The sequence below is a fragment of the Pleurodeles waltl genome, chromosome 6 (assembly GCF_031143425.1).
Source record: "Pleurodeles waltl isolate 20211129_DDA chromosome 6, aPleWal1.hap1.20221129, whole genome shotgun sequence".
Taxonomy (NCBI): Eukaryota; Metazoa; Chordata; class Amphibia; order Caudata; family Salamandridae; genus Pleurodeles; species Pleurodeles waltl.
This window is the reverse complement of record NC_090445.1, coordinates 710,123,458-710,147,545: the sequence shown is the minus strand read 5'-3', so window position 1 is coordinate 710,147,545 and position 24,088 is coordinate 710,123,458.

Here is a 24,088-nt window from a genome sequence, read left to right as displayed (position 1 = left end):
ACAAATGTACAGAAAAAGGGACACTGCCCAGTCCTCAGTTTGCGTGAGCCACGTGGCCACAGGGCAAAGTCCAAGGCCCCACTTGCCCCCTGCATCAATACGGAGAGAACACTGCAGGGGCATCACTTGGGAAATAGGCAGGCACCTCAGGGGGAACGGGGCACCTCAACCAGAAGCAGAAACAAGACCATTGGTTCTGGAGGGGGCAACATGCCCTGTGCTCTGTCCTGGGGAATGCAAGGCCACAGTCTCTTGAGTAGGTGTCTTCCCCACTGATTCTGGAGGGGGCAACATGCCCTGTACTTGGTCCTGGGGAGTGATAGGCCACAGTCTCTCAAGTGGGTGTCTTCCCCACTGGTTCTGAAGGTGGCAACAAGCCCTGTGCTTGGTCCTGGGGAGTGCAAGGCCACAGTCTCTCGAGTGGATGTCTTCCCCACTGGTTCTGGAGGGGGCAACATGCCCTATGCTTGGTCCTGGGGAGTGCAAGGCCACAGTCTCTCAAATGGGTGTCTTCCCCACTGGTTCTGAAGGGGGTAACAAGCCCTGTGCTTGGTCCTGGGGACTGCAAGGCCACAGTCTCTCGAGTGGGTGTCTTCCCCACTGGTTCTGGAGTGGACAGGCCGCAGAGCAGCCCATGGAGGCAGGATCACATTGCGTCCACCGGCATTGACGGCTGCACTGTGGTAGTGCTGGTGGTGGGATGCTCCTGCACAGCCCCTGCACCCTGCGATGGCTGCACGACCACAGTTGGTGGTGGGGGCTCCATGGCAGCTGCTGGTGCAAGCTCCTTGCCCTTCTTGCCTGCTGGTGCAGGCTTGTTGCCCTTGTTGCTTGCTGTTGCAGGCTCCTTGCCCTTCTTGCCTGCTGGTGCAGGTTCCCTCCCCTTTCAGATGGCTGGTGCAGGCTCCTTCCCCTTCAGTATATGTGGCCTGAAATCCTTTCAACTACGAATAGGTGCGGATGGAACTGGGCCCGTGGACTGTGTGGCTGAGGTATTTGGCTGGGTTCATGATACCCTGGCCATATGTGCAGGACGGGGGGGATGGGTAGGGAAGAGGTCAATGGTGGAAAGGAAAACCTTTTAGGGGACATTGGAGCAGGAAGAGGGAGAAGGAATGGGAGTGGAGGATGAGGGAGTGGTTGCTGGAGGTGTTTGTCTGCTCGATTTGGAGGCAGGTGCATGGGCTGTATGCTGTTGTGAGGTGGATGTGAGGTGGATGGCTGTTGGGTGTCTGAGTGCTTGCATTTGTGTACTTTAGGCAGGGGGACAGACACAGTGGGAGAGGACACAGGGGAAGTGTGCATGGCTGTTGTGGAGGTGTCTGCCAGTGAGGTGTGTGTTCTGCTTGGTGTTGTGATGATGCAGGTAGTGGATGATGATGTAGTGCATGCAGGTGTAAGTGTGGACGTAATATGGTGGGAGGTGGAGGAGGAGGAAGAAGGGGAGACAGTGGAAATGGTGGATGTTGGTGTGTGTGCAACTGAATGGTGTTTTTGTGAGTGCCTGTAGATGAAGTGTGGCGTTTGTGTTTGCCTGTGACACTCGGGTGTTGTCCTGTGTGCATGCTTGTCCTGCTATATGCTTGGGATGGGATGGGGTTGAGGGGAATGGGACTGGGAAGTGGTAGTTGGAGGGTGGATGGTAGACACAGGGACAATGGCTGCCATCAGAGAGGAGGCCAGAGCCTGGATCGATCTCTGTTGGGCCACCAATCCAGTGTGAATGCCCTCTAGGAATACATTAGATTGTTGCATCTGGGATGCCAGCCCCTGGATGGCATTCACAATGGTGACTGCCCTACAGAGATGGATCTCAGGAGGTCAATAGCCTCCTCACTCAGGGCTCTCTGGGGCAGGACCTGATGTGCCTGGGACTAAGGAGATGCCCACCCTCCTGGGTGAGTGGGCACGGGAAACTTGCTGAGGGGCCACTGGCAGGGCGGTGGTGGTATGGGGTGGCTGCTGTACCTGTAGCTGCAGTAGTGTCCGCCACCATCAGAGGATGTTTCTGAGTCTGAATTGTCCCCTCCAGTCACCGCTGTGGTGCTCCCCTCACTCTCCGTCCCACTGGTGCCCTCAGTGTCGGTGGACTCTGCCTCCTGGGTCCTGTGGGATGCAGCTCCCTCCGTTGCTGGTGCCTCTGCTCCTCCGCCAGATGATGCTAATGCACATAAGGACAGGATGACAAAGCAAAAAACATATAGACAGCACCCTCACACACATGGAACAGGCCTACGTACTATGCATCGCCTCACCACAGATATTGCTAGCCATCAAGGCATGAGGAGGGGCACACAGAGCCAACTGCAGCACACCTGGGACCCACACAGCCCTGACCAGTAGTGCATGCTTACAAGCTAGGTAGGCTGGATTATCCCTTCAGAACCCTAGCCACCATTGGACCTACTCTGCTTTGTCAGGCCTGGCCTAGGGGCACCCACTAACACACATCCACCACCCACCCACCAGTAGTAAGTTGTAATGATAGACGCTGTACTCACCCCCTTGTGGCTGCTGTGGTGCCCTCAAGCGCCAATCCAGCTCTGGATAGGCCACCGCCAGTATGCAGGCCATCAGAGGGGTCAGGGATGTGATGGGCACCCCTTCCTCATTGAGAGGGCATCCCCAGCTGGGCCTCTGCCGTCTTTCGTGCCCAGCGTCTCATGTCCTCCCACTGTCTGCAACAGTAGGTGCTCTGTCTGCCATAGAACCCCAGGGTCTGCACCTCCTTGGCGATGGCACACCATATACCCTTCTTCTGATGGGCTCTGACCTACAGAGGAAATACACACAGGAAAACACCATTAGACAAACAGTCAAGCCAGTTACACATATGGCTTACCATAACCGTTTCCATCACCATTGGCACACACATAGCCCAACCCACAACATGTACACCGTCAAGAGGACATTCACCCATCCCCCTTACACGAGTCCTTCACACACAACTCCATGCATGCATGCCAACTGCAGTGTGCCCACAGTGTACTCACCTGTTGGTCTGGAGGCTCATACAGCAGTCTGTACTGGGGTAGGACCTCACCCACAAGTCTCTCAGTCTCTCCAACTCCCCCGAAGTGAAGGCTGGGGCCCTTTCCCCGGTGACACGGGCCATGGTAGGTTCCAGTCACAGGTCACAGCAGCACATGCAGTGTAGGTCCTCTCCTCTGGAAGGCCAGGTAGCAAGTGAGGAATCAGATAGAAAATGGCGGTCACGTCAGCGGCGGTGCATACCGTCACTGCCGGCGTAGATCACCATTGCCCACTGTACCCCATGGGGCCGAATTTTAACCAATGAGGAATTGCACGGCAGTTCCCGACCGCCTCCCGCCACCGGCGCACAACATTACCTCACTTCCACCTGTCCCTCCACACAGGACAGGCAGACACTATTTCATGGGGGGGGAAGCCGTATGGAATCATGCTGCGTCACAGGAGAAATAGGCACATGCTGGACAAATCACACTGACCCATTACATGTATCCAGAGTGCAAACTCCTGTTGTGGCTCCAGTGTTCAGTTTGTGACAGCCTCCTCACTCTTGGGTCCTACTGCTGTGGATGAATAGAAGATGGAGACATACCCCTATGTACAGACCCCTGGTGGACTTGGCTACACTGGATGACAGGCACATTGTCCTCACCTATAGACTGGACAGGCCCACAATCACAGATGTATGTGCCCAATTGGAGCCTGACCTCATATCTGCTATCCGTCAACCCACTGGGATCCTCCCCTCTTGTGCAAGAACTATCTGTACTCCATTTTCTGGCAACTGGTTCTTTCCAAGTGACAGTGGGCTTGGCAGCAGGAATGTCACAGCCAATGTTCTCAAACGTGCTGACAAGAGTGTTGTATGCCCTGATAAAACACATGTGCAGCTACATTGCTTTCCCCCAGGTTGAGGATTTGGCCACAGTGAAGGCCGAGTTTTATGCAATGGGACATATCCCCAACATAATTGGGGCGATTGATGGTACACATATTGCATTTGTCCCCCCCCCGGTAGAATGAGCAGGTGTTCAGGAATCATAAGAGTTTCTACTTCATGAATGTTCAGATGGTGTGCCTGGGAGACCAGTACATCTCCCACGTCAATGCTAAGTATCCTGGGTCGGTGCATGATGCCTTTGTCCTGAGGAATAGCAGCATCCCAAATGTGATGTCCCAACTACAGAGGCAGAGGGTGTGGCTAATAGGTGAGCCCTGGTTCCCACCCAGTAGATGTAGGTGTATGGCTGTGGTGTTGGCCATATAGGATAGTGTGTGGCTAAATGTTGTCCCTCAACATTTGCAGGTGACTCTGGTTACCCAAACCTATCATGCCTGCTGACCCCTGTGAGGAATGCCAGGACAAGGGCAGAAGAACGTTATAATGAAGCACATGGGTGAACCAGAAGGATCATTGAAAGGACCTTTGGCCTCCTGAAGGCCAGGTTCTGGTGCCTCCATGTAACAGGTGGATCCCTGTGCTACTCACCCAAGAAGGTCTGCCAGATAGTAGTGGCTTCCTGCATGTTGCACAACCTGGCCCTCAGATGCCATGTCCCTTTTCTGCAGGAGGAGGAGACTGGAGATGCCTCTGTGGCAGCAGTAGACCCTGTCGACAGTGAGGATGAGGAGGCAGAGGATGAAGATGAGGACAACAGAACATCTGTGTTCCGTCAGTACTTCCAATGACACACAGGTAGGGCAGTGCAACTTTACATTTCAATTACTTTGGTTGTAATCTGTGTCGCAATGGCATGCTGATATTTCCCACTTCTATGGCCACTTACTGTTTCGTCTGGCAATTTATTTTACAGATGTTGGTGATTTGACATATACTCCTGGTGTGATCACTACAGCCAGCTACAGGTCATTAATCTATGCTCATTCTATGTACAGTTAATTTGCAATGTTTGTACCTGTTTCAAACAAATGCATATTTGATATACATGACATACTCCAAATGGATGTGTTTCAAAAGGTGTTCATTGAAGTGCTAACGCATAGGGGGAAAGTGCAATGGGATGGGGTGATGATGGAGGAAAGTCCAGGGTATTGTTCCAGTCTGTTTGTAGCACAGGTGCATTGTCCAAGGGGATATAGGAAGGGGAGCAATGGCAGTTCAAGGTGGACAGGGTGACTGAGTGGGACACAAGGGGGAGTCTCATTTCCTGGCGGGGGTCAAGGCATGTGTCTCTGACTTCTGTCTGGATCACAGGGAACGTTTGCGGGGTGGTTCACCTTCTGCAGGGGGAAGGGTGCTGGTGGCCTGTGAGTCCTGTGGCAGGGCCTCCTGGCCACTAGCGGCAGCGGAAGTGGAAGGCTGTATTGCTGTCTGGCTAGTGGCAGGGGCCTGCTGGTGTGAGACTGCCTCCCTCATAATGTTGGCCATGTCTGCCAGCACACCTGCTATGGAGATCAGGGTGTTGTTGATGGCCTGCAAGTCTTTCCTGATCTCCTGGTACTGTCCCTCCTGCAGCCGCTTGTTTTCCTGCACGTTGTCCAGGATCTGGCCCATCGTGTCCTGGGAATGTTGATAGGCTCCCAGGATCTCAGAGAGTGCCTCCTGGGGAGTCGGTTCCCTGGGTCTGTTCTCCCCCTGGTGCACAGGCCAACAGTTTCTCTGTTGGCCTGTGCCTCTATCCCCTGAACCGTATACCCACTGCCACTGACCCCAGGTCCCTGATTGTCTTGTGAGCGAGGAGTAGCCTGGGGTCCTTGTAGGGGTGGACACACTGCTGATTGACATGTCTTGGGGTCAGAGGTGTAGGTACGCTGGGTGGGTGCTATGGTGTTGTTTCCAGATGGGGGAGGCTCTGTGGTGGTGTGTGACTGGGCTTGGGTAACCAGCTGTCCAGTGGTCCCTGATGGGCCAGGTAGAATCTCCAGATCCTGAAGACCAGAGTTACTGTTATCACTGTGGGCCTCTTCTGTTGGAAGACTGGATAGTGCTGGCACCTTCTCTCCGCTGACATTGGCTGGGGTACCTGTGAGGATGTAAATTGTGTGTAATGGTTTATGTGTATGACATATTGTACATCCCTGGCTTCCCCTCTATGGTTAGATTTGCCCTGCCAGCTTTCACTTGTGTATGTTAGTGTATGGTGGGATTGTTAGTTCTCTATGCTCTGCATGCTTTAGTGATGAGTGTTCATGCAGGGCTGTCAGGGGTGTCCATACATTGGTACAGCATGCAGGGCTTGGCATTGGGATAAGTGAGATGTGATGCTGGAGTGTGTGGGATGTAGTGGAGTGATGGGAGTGAGAGTGAGGGTGAAGGTATGTGTTGGCATGCAGGTAGGCGGGTGATAATAGTAGAGAGTTGACTTACCAGAGCCCAGTCCTCCTCCGACTCCAGCCAGTCCCTCAGGATGCATTATTGCCAAGACTTGCTCCTCCCATCCTGTGAGTTGTGGGGGAGGACTCCTCTGTATAGTGAGCTGGTGTCTTGCTGCTATGGAACATACCTTCCCTCGTAGGTCGTTTCACCTCTTCCTGATGTCATCCCTAGTTATGGGGTGCTGTCCCACAGCGTTGACCCTGTCCACGATTCGTCGCCAAAGTTCCATCTTCCTGGCTGTTGATATTTGCTGCACCTGTGCTCCAAATAGCTGTGGCTCTACCCTGACAAATGTCCTCCACCATGACCCTTAGCTCCTCCTCTGTGAAACGGGGGTGTCTTTGTGGTACCATGTGTGTTATGTGAGGTGTGTTGGCGAGGGTGTGTTGGGTAATGTGTTGGGGTGTGTGATGTGGAGTGCGTGAGTGGTGTATAGGTGTGAGTAGTGTGTGGCTCTAGTTGTGTCAGTGGTCTTGGTGTCTCTCTGGTGGCAATATTTTGTAATCGTAAAGGGTTGTGGGTATGTAGGTGTGTGTTTTATAGTGGTGTGGGTGTCTGGGTGTGGTGTGTGTATGGGTGTCAGGTGTGTGTTGTTTGAATTGTCCGATGTGGTGTTCTTTTGTATGTGGATGTCCATTGTGAGCGCTGCAGTATGTACCGCCAATGGTTTACCACCATTGAATGTCTGCTGTGGTGATTCGTGGGTCATAATGTGATGGGGGTTGTTCTGTTGGCGTAACGGTGTGGGTTTGACACCGCCAATGTATCACTGACCTTTGGACTGTCGGATTTGTGCATGTGGCTGAATTCTGTCGGATTGGAGTGTGTGTGTCATGATATGGTGAACGGATATCTGCCGCCATGGCGGTAAGTTGGCAGCCGTCAGCGTGGCGGTAAGCGGGATTTACCACCAATGTCATAATGAGGGCCTATGTCTGAGGAAGCTGAATCAATATTCGTGTAGTGGATTAGTGCTTAAATAGCACTTCTGTATGATGATTTTAAAATGCTTATTCTGATTTGTTGAAAATGTATTTATTTGCTCATAGCAAAATGAGTCTGCACTTTTCATGATGTTCTATGGAGAAATTTCTTATATAAACCCTCAAATGTCGGGGTGAGCAAAAGACCTTTCCAATGTTACTAGTGATGCTGTTTGATTTATTACTGATGTTCTGCACATTTGAGACTCCTTTTTGATTTTCCTACTTTTTATTGACTTATTAGTGAAAGCCTTTATGGCGTGATGTTAGGCATTCAGTTAAGACTATTGCTGCGTTTCTCTATTTTACCCTTTAAAATGTTATAATAAACCTTGGAAATTTTCCACTTAAGCCCTGGAACTCACTTATTGAGTAAGCCCTTTATCAACTGACTACATTTTTTATATGATGTTTTGTATCTTATCTTAGGTGTACTGTCACTTGGCAGATTTAGGCCCTTCAGCCTTTTAAACTTGCTGTTCATGACAAACTACTCTTTATTGAATGTTGTACTTACGTATCTTGTATAAAGACTGTTCAAAAAGTCTCTTTTCTCAAAGCTCATCATGAGGTGCGTCCTCCTGGTCCCCTCAGAAAAAACGGAGCACATGAAAGTTATTTGCTTTCTTATTGTCTTTTCTTTCGTTTCTATATCCTCGCTCTTCTATCTGTTCTTTTGGTTTTATCTTCTCTCTATTTCCTCAAAATCTCTCTTTCTTTCTCTCTGGTTCCCCGTCCTCCCTTCTTTCTGTTGTATTGTTTTCTCTTCCTATGTTACATTGTTCATATTCTTGGGATATTGTTAGAATTCTCAGGTACCTCTTATCTAAAAAAAAATAGAAGGAAACATCATAAAGCGAAAATGTCTCATAAATGAAATCAACCGTTGAAAATACATTTGTGAAAGGGTTATTGACGTTTTAGCTTTCCCTCCCATCCATCCAATACTTTTTCCACCTGTCTCTCTTCCACCCTCTAAACTGCTCCCGCACCTGTGTGAGCCACGTTCCTCCCGGAATGTGGTGGGATGCTGTGGCATGCTGAACGGCCCCTCGACTTTCCTTCTGCTGGGCAGTGGGTTCATGCAACTCCTCTTCTGTCTCGGAGTGTTTTTTATTTGTGACATCATTCCAGGCCAATAAAAATGCTGTAAAATAGCCTGGGTGGTCTTTTCACAACCAGTAGGCTCCACAAAAAGATGGGTATGGGCATAGAACAATATTTGTTTTTGAAACTCCTGGGAAACTAATAGTTGAAGGCGTTTGTTCACTCGAGCTTCCCGATATAATGCAACCTTTTAAATGAGAAAGAGAGGATAACTGGTGGGACTCCCTTTCAATTTGTTTCTCACTCTGTCAGGTATGGTGTAACGATTAGTCATTTATTTGTTTTTTTTTTTTAAATTACGTCTATAGTCCAATGTTCAGGGGATAACAGGACGCTCTGAGTGGATGGGTAGGTCTCTATGGCTGTTTCCTGACCACTTTTTTCTAAATCCAACCTTCCCTTTTTTTACCCCATAAAAATCTTTAGAAATGGGGGATTGTCTGTACCGAGAATGATGTCTTCTGGTAAATTTCGAAGAACTCTTACTTCAATATCTGTCTCTTGTCCCTCAGTGTTAGTTTCCTTGCTCTGGGCTTCTGGATTAATGTTGCCATCCACATGGACACATCTCATGGAGACATATTTACCCGAAATGATTTGACACGGGCAAACTAACTCTTCTGTTATTATCGATTGGCTATAACCAGAGTCTATTAGTGCGGTCCCCCATTTCTGATTCATCTGGAGACTCACATAGTAGGGGCTTCCATCTCCTGGGTATAAAAGATGGCTCGAGGGACACAGTTCACTCCCATTTGTTCCTTTTCTTAGTTTTGCAGAATCTAGCAAAGTGGCCCCACTCTCCAAACTCAAAGCAACGTGGGACACTATGGGTTGGTATCTCCGTTTTTGCAGCACAGGGTTTTGATTCTTCTATCATGTTTCTTTAAGGCTTTTTATCATTTCTATTATGTAGACCCGTATGAGTGTTCCTGTATCCCCTTTTGTTATCTGGTTGTTGAAAGCGCAGTTGTTCTCTTGAAAAAGTTGTAGCCATTTCGACTGCCTGCCGAACCGTTAATTCTGAATGCTGGCAGAGCCATCGCTGGGTCTGTTTGGGAAGAGCCTCCACATACTGCTCCCAATATTTTTTGTTCACGAATTCATCTTTGCTGGTCTCTTTGGGCTTAAGCCATTTATATGCCACACTTTTTAATTTGGAGAACAAAGTTTTTGGTGTCACCTAGTACTTCTCTTTATTTTCTAAATTGAGTACGGAAGGTTTCTTCATCTACTCCCAGACTGTCAAGGGTGATTTTCTTACTATCCTCGGTTGGAATATCTCATCTGGGGTTATCAGTCTGATATGCTGCTTGAGCCTTCCCAGTTGATAAAAGATCCAGATAAATAGGCCATATCTCAATTGGCCAAGCACTTGCATGAGCTGCCTTTTCAAAATTCAACAAGAAAGAGCCTGGATCTTCTCCCAGGACGTGCTTCTGTAAAGCGATGGTAGGTCTGTTGGAGTGTGACTTTTATCATTAATATTAACATGAAAAGCCTGCAATATAATGTCTAATGAAGCCGCATAGAAAATGTGTTAATGTAGTATTAATGTGCACATTTGAAATGTGCCCACGGGGAGTGGCCGTCAATGTATACAATGATTAATGAAACTGACTAATAATTAATTAACAGTGTACTAATGTATGACTTTGTATTAGCATTAGGAGTTATGTATTAGGGTTATGCTAAATTACTCACTAGGCCTTAGTTAGCAAGGGTCTGAGCCTAGCTGCCTGGTCTCATACTAAACTGTGTTTTTCTAACGTGCAATGTGCTGCTTTCCTGAAAGACATGAAGCTGTACTTTTCCAGAGGCTAGAGATGTGTGTGTAGCCGTAGTAAATTCTTTCTCATGGGACCCGACTTGCTCAAGGAGACATTCTTGCCGAATGCAACAGTGCAATTCGCAACAGGTGCAAGGTCGCCTGGACTAGGGGAAGACAATGGAACTACAGACTGGAGCGACAAGTGTAACTTTTCTTACCTGACATTCCACCCGTTGAAAACGTCAATCACAGTAGCCAATCAACTGCATAAGAACTGCCTTAGGTGAAAATTCTAGTAAGGTGTGTGACGAATTATTGGCCAGAGATAACGATGCACCAAATATTGTCCAATGGGAAATTAGAGACTTGTCCGACAACTTTGATATAACGGTGTGACCCAAAGAGAAATCAGCCATTATCGAGCCATTCTTCGCCATTCTTCATCATTCCTTGCCATTCTGAGAGACTTTGTCTTTAGCTGTCTTATACTTTAAACCATCCTCATCTTACCCCTTGCCTGATATGCACTTCTCCTCCTTATGAGGGAAGAGTTATCTTGCTATGCCCTACTGAGACTTACCTGTTCTATCCTGGCTGATGGTGAATCGACTGATGTCCTGAGGACGAAGACTGATCCTGCATGCTGACTCATTTGGATGGGTAACTATCTGATGATAAATTGTAATTGTCTGTTTACCTTTTCTTTCTAGGTACCAACTGCCCTTTTGATAGAGGCCATAATCAGATGTTTTCCAAATTCATGTTGCTAAAATGTTTTTGCATGAAGCCCAACATGCTGATGCAAATTCGAGGTTAGTTAAGGAGTTCACTAATATCGGATGCAAATAGACAAATGACTGAATTCTTGCTTTGTTGAATATTGTACTAATGATACTCTGTTAAAGTTGACTCATGTTAACGTCATGCTTTGTTCTAATGTTCATGACTTATGCTTTGATAAAGTCTTACTCGAGTTGCCAAGTTATAGTGGTATTGATGTACTTGTTGATATTGCGACTAATGAATATGATACTAGAGTGTATCTAATAGGGAATAAATATCCTAAACCTTACTAGATTTGTGTGGTTATTCATGGCTGAAAGGTCATGGGATGTTTGATTCTTATTGTATGTTATTGATTAATTTGATTGATTGGTTATTGTGAATATTGATGAGGTTATTGACCTAGTGATTGAAATGCTAAACGGAAATCTCATTCTGGGAAGTCCTCAAACGTGGTCAAAAGATTCATTGGCCTAAAACGAGTCCCCTTGTAAGTTAAATTACCAAGGTTCGTACGCGTTATCATGTCCCAATGGTGTGGTTCCTCTAACTTGGGCAATTCTAGAGGTTAACATTAGTTGCTCTTCATACATTTTACTTGACTGTTCTGCTTAGTTTTTAAAGGCATCCCAAAACACTTCCCTATCCACTTTTGCAGATGACATGTGACGTTTTGAAGCCCATTCGAGCTATCCCTGTCTCTGGATGAGTTGCTGAACTAGATTGTCCATCTTGTTTAAGAGGACTACTATACCTGAATTCTTTTCTACCACATGTCGCTTGGCAGATTAAGACACTTCAGTCTTACAATGCCATCTTTTAACAGTTGTTAAAATGCATTAAAAAGGCTGGCCTCATTTATTGACAATAGATGTTTCCAAGTCAGTGATGGGCCTCGTCTGTCAGAGGTCAATCAGATAAGACGTGGAGGAATGCAGGGCTCACCTCTGAGCCCCACCCTCTTTAATGTGTATGTCCGCTCTTTAGCAGACATCATCTGTTCATCAGGCCTTAAGATGGTGTTGTACACAAAGACACCCAGCTTGTCCTTTCTATGTCACTCAATATTAATTTAGCATCTGAGAAACTATACAGCTGTCTGGGTCAGGTGAACAAGTGGATGGCAGTTAGCTGTCTGAAACTGAACGGTGATAAATCAGAGGTCATGGTAATTAGAAGCAGCCCATCACTGTGGGATCATCTCAACTGGCCCACGTGTCCAGGAGGTCGTCCTTCCCCTAAACCAGAAGTGAAGAGCTTCGGGGTATTATTGGACAAAGAGCTGACTATGGCCTCCCAGGCAAAGAAAGTGGCAGGCAAGTCTTTGGCCTCCTGAGAGCCCTCAGGAAGCTGCTCAAATGGCTCCCTGTGGAAAATCAGAGAACAGTGATATGAGCCATTGTACTTTCACACCTTGACTATGGCAACTCTCTGTACTTAGACAGTCCTACCTATATCATCAGGAAACTGCAATTTATTCAGCTCGAGTTTTGCTGGGCCTACCAAAAAAGCAATCCAAATGCTCAGCTATAGCTAGCCTTCACTGATTGCTGGTTAGCAAAACAATTGAATTCAAAGCCTTATGCACTGCGCTTAAGGTATAACATGCTCATGGCCCACATCCTCAGCCATCTCATTTCCCCCTACAGCAATGTGAGAGAGTTCAGATCTAATAATCTCTCTTTCCTGTCTATTCCCCAAAGTAAGAGAGCGGGAAGTGGAGGTTGGTCATTCACCTATCTAGTGACAAGCTCTGGAACTCCCACCCTACTCATCTCAGAGCCAATGTTAACTTGTTAAGTTTTCAAGCATCTGAAGACTCACATGTTTGCTGAATCGACTCATCTACATACTCTTTTGATTAATCAGCTCATCTACACACTCACAATTACTTTTAGCGCTGGGAAACCTGTCCCTGGGTAGCTGTGCGCTTTAGAAGAAAATGTAAATAAATAAACTTGATGTCTGTGTTAAACTCTTTGTTGAATGCTTTAGTTGTGTATCTTGTATAAACACTGTTCAAATAGTCTCTTTTCTCAAGATGAAGATTGATGTATCCTTCTTTTCTTTTCTTGCTTCTAGGCTCATCTTGAGGTATTTCAGCTTCCCCTCTCAGTCCTTAATGTCAACCTGTCTGCCAGAACAAAAGAGCAGCCCTCTTATGTGTGTTCACCATTTGAGCAGCCCTTCTTATGTGTGTCCACCATTTGCCCTTCAAAAGCAGCTTCCCCTTTGAAGCTCACCTTTTGGGCTCACAACTTGTTTGGCTTTCCTGACAGGGAGAACTCACACCTCTTCCAACAGCAGGTCCTTAGTGCTCCTTCCCTTGAGTTGTTCACAGCTGTGTCCAGAATTTCAGAAGGCTTTCTTGTGGCCAGTAACCGTAAACGGTCACTAGAAACCTTTGAGCAACAAAGTGACTGCTTACTAAAGTTGCCGCTTCTGCAAAAGTTACATTAAATTCACCTTGTGCATCATATTAGGTTTAATGCAATCATTCTTTTGATACCTTGAAGTATCATGTTTAATAGTTAGCACTGCTGAGTTGTCAGTTTGAAACGCTGTACTTGCTAATGGGGCCACGGGCCTTTCCACAGTAAAAAGCAGACAACGCAAGGTTTTTACTATTAGGACATGTAAGCTTAGACCTACATGGTCAACTTTTTCATATTATGCACCCTGCATTTAGGGCTCAGTAAGCCTGCCTTATGGGTGACTTTTAAGTATTAAAAAGAGAGGTTTGGGCTTTGCCATTGTTTTAAATTGCAAAGTTGAGTTGGCTGTTGAAAACTGTCCTGCCAGCCAGCAATGGCTGGCTGGAAGTCACACTTTGCCTTGACACACTTGTGGTGGCACAGTAGATGCTGCAGTCCACAAGAGACACTCTGACTACCCCTGTTACCGTATACTAGGGACTTAAACGTAAATTAACTTATTTTAATTGTGGGTGAACCAATCAAACATATGTCTGTTAAAGGTCAGAGCAATGATACTGAGGTCTGTTTAGCAGGCCTCAGTGCACCTTTAGAGTATAAAAACCAGCATCATTTCAAAAGGTTGGGGCTGATCATGAAAAAGAGGCATTCCCTTACACTAGTGTAAGAACAAAGTGGCATAGTAGGTCACAAATGACAGACCAAATGCTACTCAAAAGATTGCCACTGGTTGACACTTTTGCAAGCATTTCACTCCGGTCACCTTTATGTTTTACTTTATGATAGTCCTCTTTTCATGTGATTCAATCAAAACACCATCACCCTAATCGCTTGCTTGATTGCACTACTGAATATCAGCCCCAGAATATCGTGGTGCAAGACTATTGAGGAGAAAATATAGAATATCGGACAAAATAACAAAAGATAAGTCCATTTACAGAAATATTGATTTACAATTCCTAACATCACAGCTACATACCTTGAGGATATATGTGCCACATAGGTGCATTTATATGGAGTTAGGCGTAGTAAATCAAGACTACCCTGCCAATGAATATTTGGTTTCATATTTAGTCCTCAATATTGTGCCTCATGGATATTCTGGTGTCAATATTGAGGGTGCACACCCATTTATTCAGATGAATGCTTATCACTCTTCTTTTCCTGGGTGAGCTAAAATGTTCTGAAACCGAATTCAAAGAAGATGAACGTCGTTTGTTTGCAGCTACACCACACAGTGGGATGTCACCAGTTGGCCTTCTCCTATGGATCCCTGGAGATTATAACTACCCCAGTCACAAAAGTAAAATAAATTTGCATTCAGGGCACCAGGGTGTCGACCCTCCACCTCGCTCAGCCAATAATTGCTTTCCCTTTTACAGCTTGTAAATGAAAACAAATGATCTCATAGCTCATGTGAAGCATGTAAAAGCTGCAATGTTAGGTTGGTAGCAGGGGAGGCCTCCCAGAAGTTGTATTGCGCATGTGATAGGATTTGACAGCCCAACCTCACACAGTCACAATACATATCTGACCTGCTGCACTAGCCTCACGCACTGCAGCATGTCAGATAAAGGAGCTCATTGGCTTGTCAATCATGCACCGTTTAGCACTATTAGAAGTCGGAATAGAAGAAAAGAGTCTAAATCCAACTCTACCCAGGCTCCTGATAGGAAAAAAGCTAGTGGACCTGTCTCTTGTGTTCTGCTTGCCTGAGGTTGAAGGTAGGGATTTGGGCTCTGCATTGTGGGCCTTGCAAATAAAGAGAATGCATTGCATTCCCTTATTGTAAAAGACTCCACCAGATAAGATTTGTGTTCTGAAATCTTCAATTTTGTCTGTGTCTTTGTTGGTGTGCTGCGACTACTTGAATACTTCTTTGTATGGTCGCCTGGGACTATGGGGGTCATTCCAACCTCAGCGGTAAAAGGCGCCTACTGCCGGTCAGAAGACCGCCATAACACCGCCGCGGTCGCGGTAAACCGCCATGGTCATTCTGACCCGCAACATGAAAAACGCCAAAAACCCGACATCCACAGAAGTCCGCACACCAACGGTCAGCGATAAACTGGCGATAACCAAACCTCCACCGCCACGCCAACAGAAATACGCCCATGCCATTCCGACCCACGAATCCACGCGGCGGTCTTTCAACTGCGGTATTTCATTGGCGGTACACACCGTTGCGGTCAAAATACACACACAGCTCCAAAACACAGCCACATTGGACAATTTGAAATACACACCCATAGTAATAAAAAAGTAGCAAAAAGAAAAAGTCCAGCACACAGTCAAAACATAGGAAGCAGAGGCAAAAAGACAGGGGATACTATGCCAAGAGATGTCAGGTCGAACAAGGTCGAACACTCTCTGAGTGTGAGTGTGAGTTTGAGAGTATCTGCATGGGTGGGAGAGTTTGTGTGGGTGTGCAGTGTAAGACTGTCTCTATAATTGTGATAGTGGATGTGACATTGGCTATCTTGCTGTGAGGGTGTGTCTGAGTGTCTCTAAATGGGTATCAGACTGAGTATAAGAGTGTGTTTGCGGGTGTCAGAAAAAATGTAATAACATCTCTCTTGGTGTGAGAGTGCCGGTGTGGGTGTGACAGTGAGTGTCAGAGTGTGTTGCTATGTGTGAGACTACGTGTCACAATGTCTCACTGTGTGTGACACTGAGGATGAGAGTCTCTCTTTGGATGTGAAAAGGAGTGTGGCAGTGTGTTCTTGGATGTGAAAATAGATGTATGAGTGTCTCTGTGAGTATTAGAGTGACCATAAGACTGTCTGTGTGGGTGTGAGAGTGAGTGTCAGAGTGTTTCTCTGAGTTCAATACTATTGCCCTCATTACGACCGCTTGTCTCAGCGGTGAAGACCGCCAAATTACGAGTTCGGTGGTTGGCCCGAAGCCAAACTTACAATACTACGCCCGTCCCACTGCTTTTCGGTGGTCACCTCCAGCACGACGGATGGCCTAATACCTTACGACACGGGTGACTGCCAGCATTTTCTGGTGGTCGCACTGCCAGAAAAAGATGGCGGTCTTGCATCCTTGTGACAGGAATAACCATTCCTGTTGTTAGGATACACTTGCACACACTTCCACATACCTGCATGCATGCACTCACACACTTCTATACACAAACACACCCCACTCACCTATGCAAATTTGATATACACACCCATTCACACTGACATACATACACAAACACCACTGACATGCACGCATTCACTCCCTCCTCCCTCCTGCGCTTACCCACATTCACCCCTGCCCCCTGACTTGCATGCATCCATTCACGCCCCCTCCGCACCGTGTAGACCCATTCACACCCCTCTTTTCGCACTGCACACACACACTCACCCCATCCATTCGCATTCATCAACATACACTCAACCACCTCCCCCTGCATTCACAAAACTCACACACGCACTCACACACACACATGCACACACCCTCCCTGTCCCCCTCACCTGTCAGCTGATCACTTACCTTGTCCATTGAGGAGGTTGTCTGGAAGGGGACGGGTCCCGGCGCTTCCACTGCCAGCAGCGCCCTGCCATCACGACACCGACACACCATATTACGGGTTGTAATATGGTGTGCGCGTCCTTTTGGCTTGGCGGAACCGGTGGTGGAACAGCTTCTTCCCCGCCGACTACCAGCATGACTGCTGTTGGATTTTTGCCCAATTTCGGGAGAAAATCTGATGGCAGTCGTAATGCTTAAGTTTTAAGACCGCCAGAACTTGCAGTCTTTCGGTGCCCGCAACTTTGGCAGTCTTGTCAAAAGACCACCAAAGTTGCAATGAGGGCCTATAGGTGGCAATGTCTGACTGGGTGTGAGAGTAAGTGTGAGAATCTCAGTCTTGGCGTGAGAGGGAGTGTGACAGTGTGTGCCTCAATCTGAGAATGGGTGTAAGAGTATCTCTCTCTGAGTCTGAGTGTGAAAGTGTCAGCATGGGTGTGAGAGTGCGTGTGACAGTGTCTTGTGTGAGTATGGGTGTGAGTGTGGAGGTAACAGTGTCTATCTAGGTGTGAATATTTATGATTTTTTTGACATTTTGCAAAATCCGCTGATCCACCTGCGGATTTACACTGGGGGCTACCCTGAGCCCTGCAGATGGGTTCACGGATTTTGGAAACCATAAAAGAATTTGTTTTAAGGCAATTGAAGACCTTTTTTAACTTATTTACCACAGGTATAGAGCACCCCTGAGGTCAGGGAACTTCTACCACTAACCCATCATCTACACTCAGCCAAGATTTCAGCCCCGGGGACCTTTTCCCGATAAAATAAAATGGCAGCCACAACATTCCTGTGAGGTTGTGGCTAGCCAATTGAGCCGCAAATATCCGCAGAGAATTCACAGTGCCAGATATCTATATTGTTTGGCCTTAAATTACTCCAAAACTACTGAACGGATTTACACCAAACCAAACAAAGCACGATCTGTGGAACAGAATCTAACTTTGTGCCAAATTTGGTGTAATCTGTTCAGCGGTTCAGGCTGTAGGCGTGTCTAAATAATTGAAACTCACCAGAGACACAGAATGGAGGAAAAGTGTTTTGGGCCTCCTCTTTATTGCGGTCCCCGCTTCACAGATCACCCTGAAACTTTCAAGACAGCAGCTGAACTGACCACAGTATAAGGTTGGAAGATTTCGTGCAGATTTGTCAAGCGGTGCCAAAGTTATTGGCAAAACAAAAAACGCACTGTGGATGGAAAATATGGTCCTAACTATAACTTAACTACCTAGTGATGACTGCCACTAGGTGATCCCTTTGAAGATATGGAGCAAAAGGTTTAAAAAAGTTCCCAAATGTCTTTTGGTGCCCAAAGCAACCAAAGGACTACACTTCCTGGACCCATAGGACATCGAGGGTGGGAGCACTTAGAGATGCTCGGGGTGTCAGACATAGAACAACAGGAAAGTCATGGTTCAGTTGCCACTGGCCATCTAGGATTTTTCAAAGGAATGTCCTCTTCATCTTTTTTATGTTCCTGGTGCTACTTGGGATCAGCTTTATGACCAATATCAATCTCTCTGTCTTTGGATTTCAAGTGAAAGAGAGTCTAACCTGCTGAGGCCCTTCTCACATATCACAAATGCCCAGTGCAGCAGGTTCAGTTTGCCTGATACCCTTTTGTAAGTCAAGCAGTGTTTTGAAGAAGGCAACTTGGGGTCCCCCATTTATGCGAGGCACCAGTTAGTGGGAGGGGCTGACCCCTCAGTGCTAACCAACCAATGGGGTAAAAGATGCCAGGAGCAACCTTACCCACTTTTTCAGTAGTTTATTTTTGCCTTACTGCAAGAAGACTCAAAATGCCATGTGCCAGGGGATTTTCAAGGTGGTGAAAGTCCTCTGCCAAACTAAACCTGGGCTCTGAGGTTGTGTCTGGGAATGCCAGAGGGAAATCACCAAGATCCTCTCACATGATCTAACATGAAAATCCAATTTGAAGTAGGTACTGTACCCACAACAAACCCAAACAACAGAACTCTGGTAGGACAAAAGATGGGTCTGCAGCAACCAGACAGGAGACACACAAGAATTGACTTGTCATCCTGTTCTCTCCCTTTCAATTTCCCCCAAGGGATATTTATATGTGGCGCAGTAGACCTCTCCAGCAGGATGTGATAGTGTGGTATCAACAGGATGCCTACAGCCCCAATCTGAATATACTGTAAAGTAAAAAGGAGTCATCTCTGGTTATTCAAGTCAGCTTATTTTTTGATTCTAGGAGGCATTTTAGACCTGTTTCACACTTATTCCCTAGCTTGAGCAAAGGGTGGGAGCTGGCAGAGGCTTTTGTTAATTATTGTTCTGACAGTTCAAATAGGTAAAGGGTAACTCTTCAAAAGTTACTTTCTATAATATTTATTAGAAATCAGACATCATCATTGAATAGGATTTTTAATAACTAATACAAATGGTTGTTTGATGGAAGCACGCATGCATAATGCATGCATGCCAGAACAATTCGGTCTTAAGAACGACCGCCTCTTTGCCACGCATGCCTTTACCACACATGCCTTTACAATGAATTCTGTTGTAAAAACATGTATGGCAAAGGAAGACGTGAGGTAAATTTTCTCCCTGCCCTTGGCCCTAACACCCCACCCCTTAAAACTGCCCCACCACCCCCTGCCCTGAGCCCTAAACCAACCAACCAACCTAAAAAGGATCCCGCTCTGCCCTTGAAACTGCCGCAAGCCCCCCTCCTAATGCCTAAACCTAAAACCCCTGCCTAAAATTACCCTGACATCAGCCCCCCATCCAGGGTCCTAAAACTGGCCCCAGCCCTTCAGACTGTCCCTTCCCCAGCCCTGAACCCTAAAACTCTACCCCAACCCTTACAACTATCCTGATCCCCCTGCCCTGAGCCCTGAAACCCACCCCTACCCCAAAAAACTAACCAGACCACCCTGTCAAACAAATAATCTAAGCTCCCCCCCACCCTGAGCCCTAAAACTGCCCCCACTCTGCAAATGTACCCCCCCAAACCTGGTACCAGCCCCTAAAAACCTGCTACCTGTCTCAAAAAAACGTGACTTCCACCTGTTAAAAAAAAAAAAAAAACTAACCCAACACCCCCTCAGCCCTAAAACTGCTTCCACACCTACTACCCTCCCCTCCAAACCCGGCGCCAGCCCTACTTACCTCTCCTGTTGCTTCCTCTTCCTGCTCCTGGAACAGCTAGACTGCACTGTCTGCCTTTAATCACACTCATGCGTTGTTAAGGCACATATGTCGTTAAGGCACACATCACGCCAATACATGGTTCAGACATGCGTGGTTTAGCTTGCGTGGAAACGGCACCCATGGCTCAGCCCGCATTGTTGAGGCTGTTTCCCAATAAAAATAGTGGCTTTTTTTCTAGCTTATCCCATTCCCAAGGTAGCAGCATTAGTATTTTAATCTGTACTCTGGTTCTCTACATAGGACAGATATGCCTCCCACTGTGAAAAAAGGTTTTAGATCCACTTGCCACTTTAAGGACATGTTAACATTAGGGTTCTACAAGTCTCATTTTTAAATGCCATGCACCCTTCCTTGTGGGCTACAAACTTTACATAGGGCTGACTTACTAATATTTAAAAGGGAGGTTTTCACCTGTTAACAAGCATTGGCAAAGCCAATAGAACTTGCCTATGCAAGAGCTAGTGGCTTTGCCAATGTGTTTTAGTCATGTTGTACGCCAGCGTGGCTACTGTTCAGCATGGCTAAAAGTTAGTGGCATTGGGGAGAGTGGTATGACATGTTGTAAAGTGGAATGGTGAAGAGTGGAGTAAAGTGTTGTAGAGTGGAGTGACAGAGAGTGCCATGTATTGGATTGTCATAGTGTGGAGTTGTTTAGAGTGGCATACACTAGAGTGGCATAGAGTAGAGTGGACTGGTGTAGAGTGCACTGGCGTGAAGTGTTGCAGAGTTTAGTTGCATAGACAGCAGTGGCATTGAGTGCAGTGGCATTGAATTCAGTGGTGTAGAATGCAGCATTGTAGAATGCAGTGGCATACATTAGAGTGGTGCATAGCAGAGTGCAGTGGTGCAGAGTGGAGTGGCACAGAATTGAGTGATGTAGAGGGCAGTGGTGCAGAGTAGAATACAGTGGCATAGAGTGGAGAGTTGAGTGGCATAGAGAGCAGTGATGTAGAATGGTGCAGAGTAGAGTAACATAGAGTGATGCAGAGTAGAGTATACTGCTGTAGAGTACAATGTCATAGAGTGAGGTGGTGTAGAGTAGCATAGAGTGGGGTGGTGTACAGTGGAGTATTGTCGAGTGGAATAGTGCAGATTAGAATGGCACAGGGTTCAGTGGCAGAGAGTGCAGTGTTGTAGAGTGTCAGAGAGCAACGGAGTAGAGTGCGGTAGAGAGCAGTGGCATAGAGTCTAGTGATGCATTGCAGAGTAGAGTGACATACAGTGCAGTGACATAGAGTGTAGTTGTGTTACTTGCATTGGCATAGAGTGCAGTGGTTAGGAGTAGGGTGGTGTAGAGTGCAGTGGCGCAGAGGAAAGTGGTGCAGAGCAGAGTAGAGTGGCGTAAAGTGCAGTGGCATAGAGTGACGTGGTACAGGGTGGAGTAGAGTGAAGTGGCGTAGATTGGAGTGATGCAGGGTAGAGTGTAGTTGCATTGAGTGGCATTCTGTAATGAGGTAGAGTAAAGTGGGGTAGACTGCAGTGGCATAGAGTGCAGTGGTCAGTGAACTGCTCTGCCATTGCGTAGCTCCACTGACAAGTGAAGCCCTTCTGTTACCTGAACTCTGACCTCTGTCAGGAGTTTGAGGCCCTCCTCCACCCACAGGCTTCTCCCTGTGCCTCATCCTTGGTGTCTAGTGGGAGAGCTTTGCTCTTCTGCTAGGCTGCCCTTTGCCTCTTTTCTCTTTTTTCCTCTTTTTATTCTTGAGGAGCTGTTCTTTTTGTGCCTTTTGCTTTCTGCGCTTTTCCCCTCTCTTCCTCATTTTTATTCCCCTCACTCTGCTCTTTCTCACATCACTCTCGCTCTCCCACTCTCACTCCCTGCTGCTGCTGCCCCTGCGGCCCGTCCCCTCCTCTCTCTCATTCACTTTTCCTGCCACTGCTGCCCCCTTTTTGCATGCTGTTTCCCCCTCCCGCTCCCACCTCCCAACTGTCCTCTCCTCCCTCCCTCCCTACTGAATGGCGACCGCTGCGCAGTAGGAAGAGCAACCTCACTGACCTGGTCCGTGAACTGCTCTGCCACCGTGTAGGTCCACCGGCAAGTGAAGCCCTTCTGTTCCCTGAACTCTGACCTCTGTCAGGAGTTCGAGGCCCTCCTCCACCCGCAGGCTTTTGCCTGTGCCTCATCCCTGGTGTCTAGTGGGAGAGCTGTGCTCTTCTGCTAGGCTGCCCTCCGCCTCTTTTCTCTTTTTTCCTCTTTTTCTTCTTTGTCTGCTGCTCCTTTTGTGCTTTTCACTTTTTACGCTTTTTACCCCCTTCCTCGTTTTTATTCCCCTCACTCTGCTCTTTCTCACATCACTCTCGCTCTACCCCCTCTCTCACTCCCTGCTGCTGCTGCCCATGTGGTCCCACCCCCCTCCTCTCTCTCGTTCACTCTTCCCGCCGCTGCTGTTCCCGCGACCCTGCCCCCTTTTTACGTGCCATTTCCCGCTCCCGCCTCCCAGCTGTCCTCTCCTCCCCCCCACCCTACATAATGGCAGCTGCTGCGCGGTAGGAAGAGCAACCTCACTGACCTGGTCAGTGAGCTGCTCTGCCACCGCGTAGCTCCACCGGCAAGTGAAGCACTTCTGTTTCCTGAACTCTGAACTCTGTCAGGAGTTCGAGGCCCTCCTCCACCCATAGGCTTCTGTCTGCGCCTCATCCCTGGTGTCTAGTGGGAGAGCTCTGCTCTTCTGCTAGGCTACTCTCTTTTTTCCTCTTTCTATTCTTTGTGTATTGTTCCTTTTGTGCCTTTCGCTTTCTGTGCTTTCTCCCTCTCTTCCTTATTTTTATTCCCCTCACTCTGCTGTTTCTCACATCACTCTGGCTCTCCCCCCTCTATCACTCCTCGCCACTGCTGCCCCTGCAGCCCGCCCCCTCCTCTCTCTCATTCACTCTTCCTGCCGCTGCTGTCCCTGCATCCCCGTCCCCTTTTTTCGTGCCGTTTTCCGCTCCTGCCTCCCAGCTGTCCTCTCCTCCCCCCATCCCTACTTAATGGTGGCTGCTGTGCCGCCGTGCACTGGCACGCCTAAAGCAAGCCCATCTGTACCTGCCCACGACCCAAACGCCATGAGTGCCAGGACCCCTGGTCCTGTCACCCGCCACCTCTACACATCAGCAGCAGTCATCGCACTCAACCCAGAATGCAACAACAACTGCAAGCAAGCATCACCAGCTAACACCCACGGTCCTTTCAGCTGCCTCCGCTGCTGCCAAACCTACACCACCACCAAGACCTTGGACGAGCACAACCCACCTGCAACAACACTCCGACCCAGAAAGCTCTGAAATGGATTCTCCTCAACGTCCGCTCCATCCACAAACACGCTACCGAAATCTGGGACCTCCTAGACAGCACCGCCCTGGATGTCACGTCCCTAACCGAGACCTGGACCAACACCACCTCAGGCCCAGACTTCTCCATCGTCATCCCTCATGGATACAAGATCACCCAGAAAGATCACCCCAGCCGCCCTGGGGGTGGGGGAATCGCCATCGTCCACAGGTCTAACCTGGGCCTGAACACATACTCCGAAGACTCTGAAGAATCCTCGACTTAGGACTCTGACAGATTGTGACAGAGCCAACACACTCAGCAGGACACACCCTCAATCCCATCTTCACCACAGGAACCTCCACTACCTTCAGTCACACCACAGAAATCCCATGGACAGAACACCGATGCATTCATTTCACCTTCAACATTCCCACCTTCATCAGAACCCAACTCCAACCAACCATCACATAGAAACTGGACAAGAATACCCTCACAATCGTCGCCCCCACAATAGCACACAACAACGACCCAAACACCATGGCACATACCCTCCACAAATGAATCGCCGACTGCACCAACACCCTAGCCCCCCTCAAAAAGAACAAAAGCACCCACGCAAAGAAAGCCAACTGGTTCACACCCGAACTCCGAGAATCTAGACACACTTGTCTCGAAAAAATCTGGAGAAACACCAAATCCACAGAAGACCATAGCAACTTCAGAGCC